The sequence below is a fragment of the Saccopteryx bilineata genome, chromosome 3, assembly GCF_036850765.1.
Source record: "Saccopteryx bilineata isolate mSacBil1 chromosome 3, mSacBil1_pri_phased_curated, whole genome shotgun sequence".
NCBI classification, from domain to species: domain Eukaryota; kingdom Metazoa; phylum Chordata; class Mammalia; order Chiroptera; family Emballonuridae; genus Saccopteryx; species Saccopteryx bilineata.
In genome coordinates this window covers 63746949-63765428 of record NC_089492.1, presented here as the reverse complement: position 1 = coordinate 63765428, position 18480 = coordinate 63746949, and the positions used below count along the sequence as shown (strand labels likewise).

The window sequence follows — 18480 nt, the reverse complement described above, 5'->3', positions numbered from 1 at the left end:
GTAAAAGGAGGATAAATGGTAATGGAAAGAAACTTGACTTGGGGTGGTGAACACACAATATACAGATGATACGTTAATAGAACTGTATACCTGAAACCTACATTTGTGTGTGTGTGTGTGTGTGTGTGGGTGTGTGTCAGAGAGAGGGACAGACAGACAGAAGAGAGAGGAGAAGCATCAATTCTTTGTTGTGGCACCTTAGTTGTTCATTGATTGCTTTCTCATATGTACCTTGACTGAGGGGCTACAGTAGACCAAGTGATGCCTTGCTCAAGCCAGTGACTTTGGGCTCAAGCCAACAACCTCAGGGTTTCGAACCTGGGTCCTCTGCATCCCAGCCTGACACTCCATCCCTTGCACCACCGCCTGATCAGGCTGAAACCTATATAATTTTATTAACCAATGTCTCCACAATTAATTCATTAAAACTTTTAAAAAGACTTTTTTTTTTTTTTGGCTATGTCTTCTAGGTCAAAGACAACAAAAACAAAAATAAACAAATGGGACTACATCAAATAAAAAGCTTTTGCACTACAAAGGAAACCATCCACAAAACAAAAAGGCAACCACTGAATGGGAGAATATATTTGCAAATGATATAGCCAATAAAGGGTTAATATCCAAAGTATACTGCTCACAAAAATTAGGGGATATTTCAAAATGAGTATGATGCGATAAAATATCCCCTAATTTTTGTGAGTATATATAAAAAACTCATACAGTTCAACATTAAAAAGATAAATCAATAAAACAATTCAATTAAAAAAATGGGCAAACTGACCTGTGATGGTGCAGTGGATCAAGTGTCAACCGGGAATGCTGAACACCAGTTCTAAACCCTGGGCTTGCCCAGTCAAGGTACATACGAGAAGCAACTACTATGAGTTGATGCTTCTTGCTCCTCCCCTGCCCCACCTGTCTCTCTCTCCTCTCTCTAAAATCAATAAATAAAATCTTTAAAAAAAAATCTAGAGCCAGACTGGTGGTGGCACAGAGGATATAGCATCGACCTGGGACACTAAGGTTCCAGGTTTGAAACCCTGAGCTTGCTGGCTTGAGCATGGTCTCATCTGGCTTGAGCGCAGGTTCACCAGTTTGAGCACGGGGTTACCAGCTTGAGTGTGGGATCGTTAACATGGGTTCCAGCTTGAGTGTGGGATCGTTAACATGATCCCATAGTCACTGGCTTGAGCCCAAAGGTTACTGGCTTGAAGCTCAAGGTCGCTGGCTTGAGATGCCCATCCTGGTCAAGGCACATATGAGAAGCAATCAATGAACAATTAAACTGATGCAACTATGAGTTGATGCTTCTCATCTCTCTCCCTTACTCCTTATCCCCCCTACCCTCGCTAGAAGAAAAAAAATGTAGAAGTTAAAAATATCAAATATCTTACCTTCTAACTTTTTCTCAGATACTCTTCTGATCTACTCCGTGATTATATCGAGACCTTCAGTCAGTCTTTTCTCCCCTGTAATTTTTATGAACCTAATCAATCCCTTCCCACCTTCACTTTCTTCTACCCCATAGAGCTAAAGATTACTTGAACCACTGCTTTGTCAATATTTTCAATTCCTTGTTCTACTGTCTTATTTATTCTAAAAGCCTGAACTTGATGAATTGAGTAGCCTACATTTCCTACAATTGGGTTGCAGAAAAATTACTGATTTTGGTGTTGCTACAAATGTACTTCCCCCAATCTCAACGGGGCTCTCACGGGGCCCTCATTGCATTCTAGAAAAATCTTATCTTCTTACTCTTCTTTCTTTTCCATTCTCCAAGGCAGCTATTTCGAACATTCCCCTAGCTATCCAAATCTCTCCAACCTTTCTTCCATCGTTTCACAGAAGATGACAAAGCACAGTACTTCAAATATAGAAGTCATCTGAGGAAACCCCTCAACATCCTGCCACTCCACATGCCATATACACTTATCTGCACCTATTCTGACCCCATTATCTCCTGTCCCTCTTTCCAACTACCGTATTTTTCGCTCCATAAAATGCACTTTTTTCCTCCAAAAGTGGAGGGGAAAATGCCTGTGCGCCTTATGGAATGAATGTTCATTTTTTTAGCTGCTGCAGGTACCTGGACAACCAGAAGAATATTTGAACATTAAAGTCTCTTCTCATTTGTTAATAACAGTGCTAACGGTTGTTAATACTGCTGTTGAGTTTACATTACTGAAATATTATTGTGGTATATTTTATTAAATATTTTAATACACTATTTGGTTCAGAATATTTTTTTTCTTATTTTCCTCCTTAAAACCCTAGGTGCATCTTATGATCAGGTGTGTCTTATGGAGCGAAAAATACGGTAAGTCCTTACTTAGGATTACTCCCCCCCACACACTTGTCTCTTTACATCAACTCCACCCTCTATTACATAAATTCTTTCTTTTTTCTTCTTAATTTCAATTACATGCCATCTTCTGGTTTCTACCATCTGTATTTAAACCAAAGAAACTCAAAACTGAACGCCTTAATGTTCCTCCTCAATTTTGTTCAAATGTGTTCCCTACCTCAGAATATGGCATCAGTAATATTCCTTCTCTTTAATTATATACATTGAGTCAAATTCTATTTTTCTTCTAAATATAACAGATTCCATTGTCCTTACTGATATCCTAAGCCTGCACTATCATAAAATCTATCAACCAGACTAGTTCCTCCTCCCACTATCCCTCTCCCTTATTACATTTTTTAAAAGATTTTATTTATTGATTTTATAGGGGGGTGGAAGGGGGGAGATGTATCAATTCATAGATGCTTTGCTTTAGTTATTCATTATTTGCTGCTGCATGTGCCTTGACCCAGCAAGGGTTTTGAAATGACCACCCCAGTGTTCCAAGTGGATGCTTTATTTACTGTGCCACCACAGGTCAGGCCCTCTCCACTTTCTATTCATTCTCAGTATTGAAGTACCATATTTCCCCGTGTATAAGACGCACCTTTTTTCGAAAAATTTGGGATCTAAAAACTAGATGGATTTGAGGACAAAGCAATATATGAAGACAGTGGTTCGTCATCAGACACAGATGAAGATAAGCTAATGGATGGGAGTTTTGACAGTGATAAGGAGTTCTGTGAATTTTATGATGAATAAAACCTGAGTTCAATAACTTTATGTAATAATTTTTTTTTTCTTCAAAGTTCGGGCCCCAAAATTAAGGTGCATCTTATACATGGGAGCATCTTATACATAGGGAAATATGGTAGGTCTTTTATAATCTAGTCTCTGTTCTTTCCTATCTTCCACATCTTTCACACTCTACTCGTTGATGATCCAGTCATACAAATCATTCTAGAAATTCAATGCTGTCCAGCCTGACCAGGCAGTGGCGCAGTGGATGGAGCGTCGGACTGGGATGCAGAGGACCCAGGCTCGAGACCTCGAGGTCGCCAGTTTGAGCGCGGGCTCATCTGGTTTGAGCAAAAGCCTACCAGCTTGAACCCAAGGTCGCTGGGTCCAGCAAGGGGTTACTCAGTCTGCTGAAGGCCCGCAGTCAAGGCACATGTGAGGGAGCAATCAATGAACAACTAAGGTGTTGCAACGCGCAATGAAAAACTAATGATTGATGCTTCTCATCTCTCTCCGTTCCTGTCTGTCTGTCCCTGTCTATCCCTCTCTCTGACTCACTCTCTGTCTCTGTAAAAAATAAATAAATAAATAAAATTTAAAAAAAATTCAATGCTGTCCTGACTTTTCTTTTATTCAGTATTCCACCTCCCTACTGTATCCCTATACCAAGTTAGCTTCTATTAATCCTGCATTTCAATTTAGCTATCACCACCTTCAAGAAGTCTTTCCTGATCAATCAAAATTAGGACTGTCTACTATGATTTCCCCTATCTAGCACATTAAAAGTATTCAAACCCTCTTACTGTGGGTGAGCACTTGGGTTGGATAAATGGAGAGAGGTGCATAATAACATAGTTCTCACCTTTGACGGTTAAAAAGGAATATTGTCATTACTATAGTTTGTATAATCAGACTGGAGACTACAAATGGCTTCCCTTTATAAACTGCTATCGTTTAACTGCTATTGTTTCTATTTGGCTCAAAGAAATGTACAGATAACCTTTTAAAATATATGCTAGGTACACCTTCTCAGCATATTAAAATATTTTAAATCTGTTAAAAAAGATTTTTTTTAATGTACCCAAACTACTTACCTCCTCCGCTGCACTTTAATCACCTAAAAGCAAAAACTCTTATTTGATTTATCACACTGATCCCAGCACCTAGGACAGTATATGAGATATAACTATTGCTCAATTCATATTTGAATATTAGACAAAAGGCATCTAAACCCCAAGCCAGTACCTGTTCTACACTATCTCAATTGTAAGCAAATATATAAGAGGAATTTTGCTTCCATTTATAGGTTAACTGGGTAATTTCAGACATTAAAATGTTCCTCTCATTGAGGACAAATGAACTAGCTGGACAAATCATTTATTTAAAAGCATCAAAGAACCACCAAGACACAGACGCATAATCAGGCCAAAAGTTCATTCCTGGAAAAGACTAACAAAAAGGACTGAACTCAGCTCTGGCCGGAGCAAACTCAACTTTGCACAGTGGATAGAACATAACTCCTATATTCTGAGGTCATAGGCTCAATCCCCAGTCAGGGCACATGTGAGAAGCAACCAATGAGTGCACAACAAAATAGAACAATGGGTCAATGCTTCTCTCTCTCTCTCTTCCTCTCCCCTTCCTTTCTCTCAAATCAATGGAAAATTTTAAAAATTAAAAAAAAAAATTTAAAAAGGGTGGGGCTGACATCTAATGGGCCTTATCAAGAAAAGAGAAGGCACATACCACCAGTATCAAGAATGAAAAAGGGGGGTATCACTACAGATATCCTTTTCTTACAGGCATTAAGAAAAGCATAAAAGACCTAATCAGGCAGTAGTGCAGTGAATAGAGCATTGGCCTGGGATGCTGAGGATCCAGGCCCTGAAGTCACTGGCTTCAGTGCGGGCTCACCAACTTGAGCATGTGGTCACTGGCTTGAGTGTGGGATAATAGACATGACCCCATGGTCACTGGCTCAGCTGGAGTCCCCTCCCCCCCATCAAGGAAAATATGAGAAAGCAATCAATGAACAATTAAGGTGCCACAACTATGAGTTGATGATTCTCATCTCTCTCCCTTCCTGTCTGTCTGCCCTCCCCTTTAAAAAATAAGTAAAAAGCATAAAAGGCAAAAAAAAAAACCTTATAGTTATGAAGGTACAAGAATCTAAGATGGCATCAGAGTAGGTGGAAGTTACACTTACCTTCTCCCAGGACCAAACTGAAATTATAACTAAAATATAAAACAATCAACCTGAGTAACCAACTGAAGACTGGCTGAACAGAAGTCATAACCAAAAATTCAGAGAGGAACCACATTGAGAATGGAAGAAAGAGCAGGAATGTAAAAAGAGCTGGCCCCATAACCACGTGCAGTGGCTGAAAATCTAGAGGGATATCTTGGTTGCATAGGTTCCTCCTAAGGAACGAGGGATCTCAACCCCAAACTGGGTTCCCCAGCCCAGAGCCAGAAGAGGAGCCCATGTAACATCTGGCTGTGAAAACCTCTGGGGATTCTGTCCACCAGGGACAGAGTCAGCTAGAATCCCAGGTACCCTCTTAAAGGGCCAGCACAAAAAAATCTCATTTGTAGCACCTTTCCCTGGGCTCTTCAGGAGGGAGGGCAGCTCGGAGAAGAACAGAGAGATGAGGTTGTGGGACTCCATGGAGAGCTGAAGGGACAGCCACCAGGGTCCCAGTGGTTAGTCCCTCTCCCATACCACAGATGCCATCTTTCTTGGGTGGGGCATCCCCCTTCATATGCATCAAGCTGGGGGACTGCAATAGCCCCACCCTCCCTGACTCCCCATTATTCAGCCCTGTGGAGAAGTCAGGAGGTGCCAGAGACTGAGTTGTGTGGCTCTGAGGTTGGAGACATTCCCCCCATCTTCCGCAAGCTGGACCGGCACCAACCTCCAAACAAAAAATCTACTAGACCCACCCTTCCTCTCCCAGTGGTCTGCCCTGCTGAGCTTGAGCTCTCCAGGATATCTGGGCAGATTCCTGGACGGTTGTGTAGTTCTAGGAGAGAAGCCATTTTTCCCTCGCATGCACTGTTGCTATAGAGCCCTCCCTTCAGATGGCCACATCTTGGTCTGTTTGGGCCTGATAAACTCTGCTGGCTTCCCCCTGATGACTCCCTGAAACCCCACCCCACCACAAAGGTCTGCGGGCACCCAGCATGTGGCATAGCCTTGGTGTATCCCAGGACTTTTGTTTAGTGGACTCAGACCCAGCACTGTCATCAAGTCTGAATCTGTATCAGTGTGTGGAATACCATTCACCCCTACCTGGTGACTCACTAAGAATCTACTTCAGGTAACTTGTGTACCACCAGAGGGTCTTTCAGTGACTAAGCTTCACAGATAGATGGCAGGTAGAGGCAGGTGGAGGCGAATCTCAGGGTGCCTTGGGCCTTTTGCTGGCCTGCCTCTGGGTTTGGTGATGGTATAAACCAGCCTTGGTGCACATCCTGGCCCTTCCCACAAGCTTCCAGGCCCAGAAGAGGCAGTCACAAACTGAGGATCGCTTGATAGTTCCCAACAGGTTGCCCAGGGCCAGTTACAGGCAGTATCTAATATTGACTTGCACTGGAGTACCTCCCAAGAGACCTCAGAACCAACAGACCCAGTGACGAGATTCAAACAACATCAGAGCAGAATCCATGCTTGCTTCAACAGCACATATACTAAAATTGGAACGATACAGAGATTAGCATGGCCCCTGCACAAGGATGAAATGCAAATTCATGAAAAGCAGAATCCAATTAGCTCCACAAGTGGCATATCCAAAGGGTGATGTTGGCAGGCACAAGATCTTGCTGAGGCCAATTCCCTTTTTGTGGTCAGCACCTAACAGCAGCTTGTACAATATGGTTGGGGTTGATACTCATATTCAACCGGCCTGAGGATTCACCCAATGCACAAACAGGCCAACACTAATCAGACTCAACTACAACAGAAGGGCTCACATAACCCACACAAGGAGCACCAGTTCAAGCGATTAGAGACTGTGCCACTGAGTCCTATAGGATACCTACTGCATAAGGCCATCTTACCAAGATTGGGAGACACAGCAGATCTACCTAATATACAGAAACAAACATAGAGAGGCAGCCAAAATGGGGAGGATGTGGAGAAAAGGGAACTCTTGGGGACTGTTAGTGGGAATGCAGATTGGTGTAGCCACAGTGGGAAGGAATACAGAATTACCTCAAAAAATTAAAAATGGCCCTGGCTGGTGGTGCAGTGAATAGAGCACTGCCCCAGCATGCTGACGTCACCAGCTTGAGCACATGGTCACTGGCTCAAGCCAGGGGTCAATGGCCCGACCCCAAGGTCACCAGCTCAATCTCAAAACTGCAAGTGATCCAGAGAGCACCAGCTCAACCCCTCAAGGTCGCCAGTTTGGGCCCTGGCCAGGGCACATATGAGAAACAATCAATGGCACAACTAGGTGAAATGAGTTGATGCTTCTCTCTTCCTTTCTCTTTCTCTCTCCTTCCTTCCCTCTCTCCTTCCCTCCTCTCTAAAACAAAAAATGTTAAACTGGAACTGCCTTATGACCCAGTGACTTCATTTCTCGGTAAATATAAAAAAAAATCTGAAACACTAATTCAAAAAAATATATGCATGCCTATGTTCACTGCAGCATTACTTATAATAGCCAAGCTAAAGAAGCAACCCCAGTGCCCATAAATATATGAGTACATAAAAAAACCGTGGGCCTGACCAGGTGGTGGCGCAGCGGATAGAGCATTGGACTAGGATGCGGAGGACCCAGGTTCGAGACCCCCAAGGTCACCAGCTTGAGCGCGGGCTCATCTGGTTTGAGCGAAAGCTCACCAGCTTGGACCCAAGGTCGCCGGCTTGAGCAAGAGGTTACTCAGTCTGCTGAAGGCCCACGGTCAAGGCACATATGAGAAAGCAATCAATGAACAACTAAGGTGTCGCAATGCGCAACGAAAAACTAATGATTGATGCTTCTCATCTCTCTGTTCCTGTCTGTCTGTCCCTATCTATCCCTCTCTCTGACTCTCTCTCTGTCTCTGTAAAAAAAAAACAACAAAAAAAACCCTTGGTACATACATATAATGGAATATTACTAGGTCATAAAAAATAAAATCTTACCATTTGCTACAGCATGAATGGACATAGAGGGTATTATGCTAAGTGAGATAAGTCAGTCAGAGAACAACAAATACTATATGATTTAATTTATATGTTATAGCTAAAGAATATAAGCAAACAAACAAAACAGAAATTTATAAGTACTGAGAAGAGACTGATGGCTATGAGAATAGAGGGAGGTTGGAGGAAAGGGTGAAAAAGGTAAAGGTAATGATTGGAAGTTATAAAATAGTCATGGGATGTAGAGAACAGCAGTTAAGTAGTCAATAATATTGTAATAACCTTGTATGGTGCCAAGTGGGTACTGGAAATATCAGTGGCCACTTCGTAAAGTATATAATTGTCTAACCGCTATGCTATACACCTCAAACTAATACAGAATAACACTGAATGTAAACTTTAAATTAAAATAAAATTAAATAAAAAATAAGTTAAAATGGGTGATAGAAGGGAGTGTAAAGGAGTTTTCTGGAGTGCAAACAACTATTCCTTAACTTTGGTAGTCATTACATAGAAGTTTGCTTTGTGATGTTATCGTACTGTACATTTAATTGTGCATTTTTCTGTTTTACATTGTGTTTTACTTCAGAATAAAAAAGATTTTTAAAAAGGTTCTAACAACCCATATGCGTTTTGTTTCTTTGATTCTGCAGGACTATGCATATAACTTCTAAAAACTTTATAATGGTATAGGCTTATAGTCTGTACTCTAGCATAGGCTATAAAAAATAGTAAATTATTAATACTTTTTGTGGGCAGGAGTGGTTGACAGAGAAGAAAAACTAATACTAAATGAGAAATAGATCAACTCTGAAAACTGACTTTTCCTCCACAAATACCTTGAAAATACATACTAGTGTAGTTAGACCCATTAAAGTTTAGAGCAATCAAAAAAAAAAAAAGATAATATAAAATACAGTAGTCCCTCCTTATTCATGATTTTGCTTTCTGGGACTTGTTACCCACAGTCAACTGTGATTTGAGAACATTAAATGAAGAATTCCAGAAATAAACAATTCCTAAGTTTTAAATTATGCACCCTTCTGAGTAGTGTGATATAATCTTGCACTGACCCATTCCATCCCAGGAGAGTCATAAATCATCCCTTTGTCCAGTGTATCCCATGCTATATCCACTACCCATCCAATTGCCATGGTATCCTAGAGCTTGTGTTCAAGTAACCTTAACAGTAGCCTAATGCTACATCACAATGTCTTCATGATTCACCTGTCATCTCATCACGCAAGCACTGTATCATTTCACATCACAAGAAGAAGGGTAAGTATGGTACAATATGATATTTTGAGAGAAGCTACATTCATGTAAATTCCATTACAGTATATTGTTATAATTGTTCTATTATTAGCTGTTGTTAATTTCTTATTGTGCTTACTTTATAAGTTAAACTTTACCACAGGTATGTATGTATAGGAAAAAAGATAGTACCTATAGGGTTCAGTGCTATCTGTGGTTTTAGGCATCTATGGGGTAAGGATCTTAGAACTTTCCCTCAAGGATTAGGGGGAATTACTGCAATACTACTTACAACTAATGCAATGTAGATTTTTTAGGTAGTCACAATAATTTAAGTCAGTATAGTTTCATAATAACTCTGTTGGCAGCAATGACAGTTGTCATTAAATTTAAGTGCCAAAAACTTGAAAAGCTAAACTACACTGGGTCTTATTTTTAAAAGGTATTTGGGAACTATTCAAAGAAATGACCATTTAATTATATTCACAATGAGAGAGGAGTGTGATCATTTTCTAGGGAAGTCTAAGAAGCTTAACAGACCATTCTTAATTATTCAGTAGGCTAAATTATTAGAATGAAATTTCCTGTTCTCAGACTAATAAGAGATTAGGTACACCGTATCAGTGCATCACAAATGACAGTCTACATTCTGGTGTCAAACAATGAAAGAAAAATAAGGACAATAAAGTTAAAAACAAAAACTTATTCAAAAAGTTAGCCCTGGCCGTTGGCTCAGTGGTAGAGCGTCAGCCTGGTGTGCAGGAGTCCAGGGTTCGATTTCCGGCCAGGGCACACAGGAGAAGCGTCCATCTGCTGCTTCTCCACCCACCTCCTCTCCTTCCTCTCTGTCTCTCTCTCCCCCTCCCGCAGCCAAGGCTCCATCAGAGCAAACATGCCGGGTGGATCCTGATAGGGCACATGCGGGAGTCTGTCTGACTGCCTCCCAGTTTCCAACTTGAGAAAAATACAAAAAAAAAAAAAAAAAGATTGAAAAAAAATTTTTAATTAAAATTAAAAAAAAAAGTTATCAACCCTATGTCGATACCTATGCTACTCTCTGGAATTAAACTTGAAATTCAAGTCTAGTGGCCACTGCTACATATCAGTGCAGTTGAGACTTTAGGTCACCACATTTCACCATACTGTAAAACAATGATACAGTATTCCACCTATGAGTAAATTTATTGGCAATAATTTAGAATTGGTATTCTCTACTATTCATGCAAAATTAGGTACACTGAGGCCCTGGCCGGTTGGCTCAGTGGTAGAGCGTCGGCCTGGCATGAGGAAGTCCCAGGTTCGATTCCTGGCCAGGGCACACAGGAGAAGCGCCCATCTGCTTCTCTGCTTCTCCACCCCTCCCCCTCTCCTTCCTCTCTGTCTCTCTCTTCCCTCCTGCAGCCAAGGCTCCACTGGAGCAAAGTTGGCCCAGGCGCTGAGGATGGCTATGTGGCCTCTGCCTCAGGTGCTAGAGTGGCTCTGGTTGCAAGAGAGCGACGCCCTGGATGGGCATAGCATCGCCCCCTGGTGGGTGTGCTGGGTGGATCCTGGTCGGGCGCATGCGGGAGTCTGTCTGACTGCCTCCCCTTTTCCAGCCTCAGAAAAATACAAAATAAATTAATTAATTAATTAAGTAAGTACACTGATAAATTCTCACACCACCTAGTATAGAATATGACACACAATGTCATTTTTCAGTGCACAAATGAATAAATAAATCTCATGACCTATACTACATCTTTCAACAAAAATCTGTTTAGATAAGTCTAAGAACACAAGCTAATTAAAATTTGATGAAAATTCTTTCAAGTTAATGTTTTCAGATATGAAACTAAACTCCTGAAGAACATTTTCTGTAACATTTTTACAGGTCAATTTTCTCTCTATGAAATAAAAGAGATTAAAGGTAGTTATATTTCCACTCGAACTGAAGGTCTAACAATTTCAGGTAAGAATCTCTGAACTCGAACCTTACAGTGAATGATATCAGTATTTTCTTCTTAAAGTAGTAGTTTTATTTTAAGCATTCCCATGCAAGTGAATGTAGTACTCTGGCATTTTTTTTTTAAAAGAGAACTCTTTATTTATTTATTTTACAGAGACAGAGAGTCAGAGAGAGGGATAGATAGGGACAGACAGACAGGAACGGAGAGAGATGAGAAGCATCAATCATCAGTTTTTCGTTGCAACACCTTAGTTGTTCATTGATTGCTTTCTCATATGTGCCTTGACCGCAGGCCTTCAGCAGACCGAGTAACCCCTTGCTCAAGCCAGCAACCTTGGGTCCAAGCTGGTGAGCTTTTTGCTCAAGCCAGATGAGCCACGCTGAAGCTGGCGACCTCGGAGTCTCGAACCTGGGTCCTCTGTGTCCCGGTCCAACACTCTATCCACTGTGCCACCTCCTGGACGGGCTTTTTTTTTTTTTTTTTTTTTAATTCAGTGAGGAGGGGAGCAGAGAGACAGACTCCCACATGGGCCTGGACCAGAATCTACCTGGCAAGCCTACTAGGGAGCAATGCTCTGCTCTTCTGGTAGGTTGCTCCATTGATAGGCAACCAAGCTCTTTTCAGCACCTGAGGTGGAGGCCATGGAGCCATCCTCAGTACCTGGGGCCAAGTTGCTTCAATTGAGCCATGGCAGCAGGAGTGGGAGGAGGGAGAGAAGTGAGAAGGGGAGGGGTGGAGAAGCAGATGGGTGCTTTTCCTGTATGTCCTGACCAGATTTGAACCCAGGACATCTACATGCCAGGCTGATGCTCTACTACTGAGCCAACCAGCCAGGGTCACTGGCATCAATTTTAAAATAATCTTTTAAGACTGTTTAAATATTGTAAGTGACCCTGGATATCAGTAGAAATAAACACACATACTATTTAGAAGTCAATAATATTTTGCAGTGACTAAAAGTGCTGTGCTTGGCTCCAGTAAAGTGATGAAAATTTACTACAAAGGTGAAAATTTACTACAAATGTATTCTCTTTCCTGAATATTAGGTGTGTAAAAACTGTCTTACTGGCAAGACTCACTACATTATGCCTTTACAAATTAAAATGTCTGGTTTTTAAAAGCTGATAATGATATTTGCTATTACTGAAGCATTAGTTGTAAAAGAACCTCTAAAGGCAGATTAAGGGTCCATCAATAAGAAAATAATTAAATTCAGTATATCTACCCATTCAAGTTTATAGCCATTAAAACAAAAAGATAAAGCTATACATGATAAAATGTTAAATAAAGAAGTCACAAGCTAACATATACACGTGATTCCATTTTTTCAAAAGTAAGTCATAGAAATAGTGGTAAAATAGATATTTTAGATATACACATCAAGAAAAAGATTTGAGAAGATACTAAAGCTTAATGTTGGCTCACTGAGGCTTTGTGATGGAATCCTCCACTTTTTCTTTTTCACACTTATATACTTCTGAACGGTTTATAATGGTTTTTAACAAAATAAAATACAGCAACAAAAATGATATACTACTCATGTAATTTTTAAAGACTAATAATTTTTTAAACTAAGTAAATGAAATATAATTAAGTGGAGATGTCAAAATTATTCAAACTTTAGACAATATGAATAAAAATAAAATTAGCAACATATACTTGGGGGAAACACTAAATTTACTAATTTCAGACATTATGAATTATAATTTTTGTCAGATCTTAATGCTTTTAATAATTTAATTTAGGCCCTGGCCAGTTGGCTCAGTGGAGAGCGTCGGCCTGGCATGCAGGAGTCCCGGGTTCAATTCCCGGCCAGGGCACACAGGAGAAGCACCCATCTGCTTCTCCACCCTTCCCCCTCTCCTTCCTCTCTGTCTCTCTCTTCCCCTCCTGCAGCAAAGGCTCTACTGGAGCAAAGTTGGCCCAGGCGCTGAGGATGGCTATGTGGCCTCTGCCTCAGGCGCTAGAATGACTCTGGTTGCAACAGAGCAACGCCCCGGATGGGCAGAGCATCGCCCCCTGGTGGGCATGCCGGATGGATCCCGGTTGGGCGCAAGCGGGAGTCTGTCTGACTGCCTCCTCGTTTCCAACTTCGGAAAAAATAAAAAAATAAAAAATGTTTAAATTAAGTCACTTTTTAAAAAATTAAATAAATTTAACCTCATCCCAAGCAATAATATCTATGTAATCAAGGCTTGCTATTTCAGAATATTTTTCTCAATACACTTTAAAAAACTTAACTATAAGTTGCACTCTCTGAGTTCAAACAGATTGGGATTAAAAGAGATATCTTAGCTAAAATAAATACAAAGTCGATTCCTGTTCCACCTAAAATCATCTCTCTAGGATACTAGCTTACCCTAATGTAAGTACATATTATATATCACATTAATACTTACAGTATACTACCTGACCTGTGGTGGTGCAGTGGATCAAGTGTCGACCTGGAATGCTGAGGTCGCTGGTTTCAAACCCCTGGGCTTGCCCAGTTCAAGGCACACAGGCAAAGCCAACTACGAATTGATGCTCCTCACTCCTCCTCTACCCCGCCTTTCTCTTTCCTCTCTCTAAAACAGCAGTTCTCAACCTGTGGGTTGTGACCCCGGCGGGGGTAGAACGACCAAAACACAGGGGTCGCCTAAAGCCATCGGGTTCTTAAAAAAGGACTTTGTTTGCAGTGACCAGGATTAGCATAATAAATTCCAGTTATGCCCCCCACATCATTGTGAACCTTCCTAGGCAAACTGCTTAACCTCTCTAAGCCTCTTTCCTTTAAAATGAGACAGCTGCCCTGGCCAGTTGGCTCAGTGGTAGAGCATCAGCCTGGCGTGCAGGAGTCCTGGATTCGATTCCCGGCCAGGGCACACAGGAGAAGCGCCCATCTGCTTCTCCACCCCTCCCCCTCTCCTTCCTCTCTGTCTCTCTCTTCCCCTTCCGCAGCCAAGGCTCCATTGGAGCAAAGTTGGCCAGGGTGCTCAGGATGGCTCTGTGGCCTCTGCCTCAGGTGCTAGAATGGCTCTGGTTGCAACAGAGCATCGCCCCCTGGTGAGCGTGCCGGGTGGATCCCAGTTGGGTCCATGCGGGAGTCTGTCTGACTGCCTCCCCATTTCCAACTTCAGAAAAATACCAAAAAAAAAAAAAAGAGAGAGACAGCTACTTCACCCAGCTATTGTAAAACTTAAGTGAAAAGGTGGAAACAATTTCAGAGTGCCTCATACATATTAAGAGCTCCATAATAGAAATTATTAGTACAGGTATTGATCGACTTAGGACCTATGCAACTTACAACCATTCAACTTTACGACCACAATCGGTAGCCACGACTGCTCCACGTCTGGCAGCGCAAGCGTTGCTCAGCTGGACCTACACAGTGCTGGCCAATAAAATACTTCGTACATGTTTATATATTTTGATATGTTTTGCAATTGGGAAAATGTTTCCTATGGTATTTTTTACACCTGTATTTTGTATTTTTGTATGCACCTGTACTTTGTAATTTTGTATGTTTTCCAATATTAAACCAGTTGTACTGGTAATGCAGTGTTCTACTTAAACCTGACAAATGTAAAAATAAGAAACAAAATGGTGTAGAGATGATACCAATGGCATAAAATGAACAAATAAAATAAAATTATGATATATAACAATAATGAAAGAAAATGAGAAAATATGACTTGAAGATTTTTATAACATCATTTCACAGTACTGTACATATAGCCTACTCAACTTACGACCAAATCGTGTTACAACAGGTTTTAGAACCAACCGTGGTCGTAAGTCGAGCACTAGCTGTACTATTCTTTACTGTTCTAAATTGGATACCTTTGTTTTCACTGATTTTGAAATCCTGCGCGGAGAGTAAACTGCCCACATCCATGCTGTTGCAGAAGGTGGTAAGATTTCCTTCTTTTTCCCTGCCGAGTAGTATTCCATTGTGTACCACAGCTTTTTTATCCACTCATCCACTGATGGACACTTAGGCTGCTCCCAAACCTTGGCTATTGGTGCACTGGGAACGGTTCAGTCCTCCAGGCCCGGGTCCTGAGGTCTGGCTCTGGAAACCTTGGAACTACGGAAAAGCAGCATCCCGGACCCCAGAATAGCACCCTGGAGAGGCCGCTGCCGCCACACCTGGGGCCTCGCCCTAGGGATTCCCCTCACTTGCGCTCCCTTAACGTGTGCTTCAGTTTACACAACCACTTTATAAACAAAAGACTGGAAAAGAAGCATGCTCACTGATCACAGCCAGCTGTAGAAATATGTAAAACAGTTAAAATATGTCCGGGATTTACATCAAATTAACCTGGGGCGGAGGGGCAGGTCACATATTGGTAATTGATGAAACTGGGTGACGGCACGCCGAGTTCTTTATACTATCCTTTCACGCTCTGCACAGTTTGAAGGGTTCCATAATAAAATGTGTTTTTACATGTCCAAAGGTCGATCATTTCTTTGGGGCTTAATACAAATCTTGGTCATGGTCAGGAAGTTCTGGAAGGCTAAAGTTAAACCGCAACACAAGCCAGGTGAGGCTAGTTCAACTCCCAGGCGGCCCAGAAGCGTGCCCCTCCCGCAGCCGGAATCCCCGCGGCCCGCCCGCCGGGTCCCGGGAAAGAGCGCCACACCCCGGGGAGCCGCTGCGAGCGGCGGCCCTCCGACCCCGCCGCCTGGCTGCCGGCGCGCCAACGGTGGGCTCCGAAGGCCGCGGAGGGGGCAGACAGGGCGGTGAACGGGTGCGTGGGTGAGGCCCAGCCTTCAGGGCAATTCCGCCGACTTCCCTCCGCTCCGCCAAAGCTCCAATCCCGCCCCGGCTGCCCGAGCACCTCCCCGCCTCGCTTCAGCCGCGGCGCAGCTACCCAACCCGCCAACGGAGACAGCCGGTCTCCCCGCAAGCCCGAACCCGGCTCCTTCAGCTCCTGCCCTGACAGTTGTTAGAGTTTCCCACTGCCGTGAGGCCCGAGAACGCCACCTCCATCCCACGCCAAACGCTTCCCCAAGTCCCCAGCCCCAGTTACCTCAGCCGCGAGGCAGCGAGGTGTCTTCCCCACCTACTCCGGCTTCCAGCTTGGCGGTCCCGAGACGTTGGTGCCAATCACCCAATATCCCCAACCCGCGGCCAGACTGACCAATCAACGGCTTCCTCCGACCTGGAGGCGGGCCCAGAGCCTAGAGCAAAGGCTAGAGGACCGCCCACGTGCCGGTGGCAGTCTTTCGTCGCCAATGTGCGCACGCGCGGGGCTCGGTGTGGTTCGTGTGCTTTCTCTTGGAACTTGCTTTGTGGCTGCCCAGCTCCGTCCTGGGAAGTACTTTTTTGTTTGTAAACCTAAGGCCCTAGGTGTGCAGGACGACCCACATTCTGAATGTAGCCTAAAGTGTGTATTATCTTGAAAGAAGCTATGAGTTTTAAGCTCTTATTAACCTAACATATGTTGAACCCTTTCATCCCACGCAGTGCACACTGATGTTCACACAGCAGATCTTTTGCGTAGGAGGACCTCACATCTGGATGCGTTTGTATTTAGGGGGAGAGAGGGTTTGGGGTCGTACAAAGTGCCTGATGAGGATTTTACTTTACTGTCTTATGTTCCAGCATCTGTTTACTTTGATTCATTGGGACACGTGCTTTTTAATAGTTTACTAGTGTAGGACACACTGGATTTCAAAAAATTTTGTCATGAAAATATTATAATTATATTTATAGTTAACATTTATAGCATAGTCATGTATGAAGACCTGATAAAAAATTCATATGTAGGTGAGAAATCTATCAGTATTTCTCCATGGCGTTTCAAGAGGCTGTTGCTGATTGGCTGCCTCACTTACCGCCCATTGTAATTGTCCCAGAGGTCACTGGGCAGGCACTAGAGCTCTGGTGTTGTGATACCGGTTGCCCAAGTCCCCCTGGCGAAGGCTTCCCTTCTTCAGCAAAAGCATTAATTCATTTACTCAGTAAGGGCTTTAGGGGGCCCACTATAACTACAAAAATTTAAAGCTTTGAACCAAACCCTCCGTGAGCCTACAGGCTAACAGGGAGATAGAAATACAATTTAACGTATGTCACCAAATGTTAACATGAAGGTATGGAGGGAGCCTGGAAGCTAAGCCTGCGTGGGGGCTCAGGGCACACATCACAAAGGAGTGAGTGCCAGGTCTAGGCATTGGGTGTACTTGTTGCTACTGGGGTGTCATTGAATCTAGTCTCTCAGCAGACAGAGCTAGAAAATACATTACCAAATCGTTTTATCATTCTTTGTTTATGTTTCTGTGACAGACAGCCTCTATGATGGCCGCCAAAGATCCCTGCTTCTAGTATTCATGCCCTTATGTAATCCCCTCTCCTTGAGGATGGGTTGGACCTAGCTATTTCCTTCTGAGGAAATAGCAAGTGTGATAGGATGTCATTCTAAGATTAGGTTACAAAAATAACTGTGGCTATTTAAAAAAAAATTGTTTTTTGTTGATTGATTTTACAGGAGGGGTGGGTGTGGGTGACAAGAAGTAGTTGCTTTATTCTAGCTGTTCATTGGTTGCTTGTTGAAATGCCTTGACTGGGCAAGTCCAGGGTTTTGAACCAGTGACCTCAGCATTCCAGGTCAGCACTCTATCCACTGCGCCACCACAGGTCAGGCATGACTTTTATTTTATTTTTTTAAAGATTTTATTTGTTTTAGAGAGGGGAGGGGGGCAGAGAAGAGGAGCAGGAAGCATCAATTCATAGTTGATTTAAACTATGTACCTTGACCCCGCAAGCTTAGGGTTTCAAACCAGGACCTCAGCATTTCAGAAAGGTAGACACTTCATCCACTGCGCCACCACAGGTCAGGCAAAGGATTTTGGCTTTCATCTTGCTTGCTCTCTTTTAGTTTTCACTTGCTCTGGCATATGCCAGCCGTCATATTGTGAGCTACCCATTGGAGAGGCCTACCCAGCAAGGAACTGGGGGGGGCCTCTGGCCAATAGCCAACAAAGAACTAAGACCCTATATCCACCAGTCTGTGAGAAATTAAATCCTGCTAGCAACCATGTGAGTGAAGTTGGAAAAAGATCTTCTCCTGTGCCTGACCTGT

At 42.8% G+C, this 18480-nt stretch overlaps 1 protein-coding gene and 1 non-coding gene across 3 annotated transcripts in view; one reads left to right on the top strand and one right to left on the bottom strand.

Moving 5' to 3' along the window:
- The window catches only part of MTFR1 (mitochondrial fission regulator 1), a 74043-nt gene extending 57532 nt beyond the window's left edge, over window positions 1-16511 (bottom strand). The window contains exon 1 of one of the 2 annotated variants that reach the window (XM_066266223.1): window positions 16429-16511. The gene's annotated coding sequence lies outside the window, so the exon portion shown is untranslated. The remainder of the gene's footprint in view (window positions 1-16428) is intronic. The other variant, XM_066266224.1, reaches the window with a different exon arrangement.
- On the top strand, window positions 6749-6852 carry LOC136332698 (U6 spliceosomal RNA). Its single transcript, XR_010730860.1, has one exon. It is a non-coding gene; the product is annotated as a U6 spliceosomal RNA (small nuclear RNA).
- Window positions 16512-18480: the final 1969 nt, after the last annotated feature.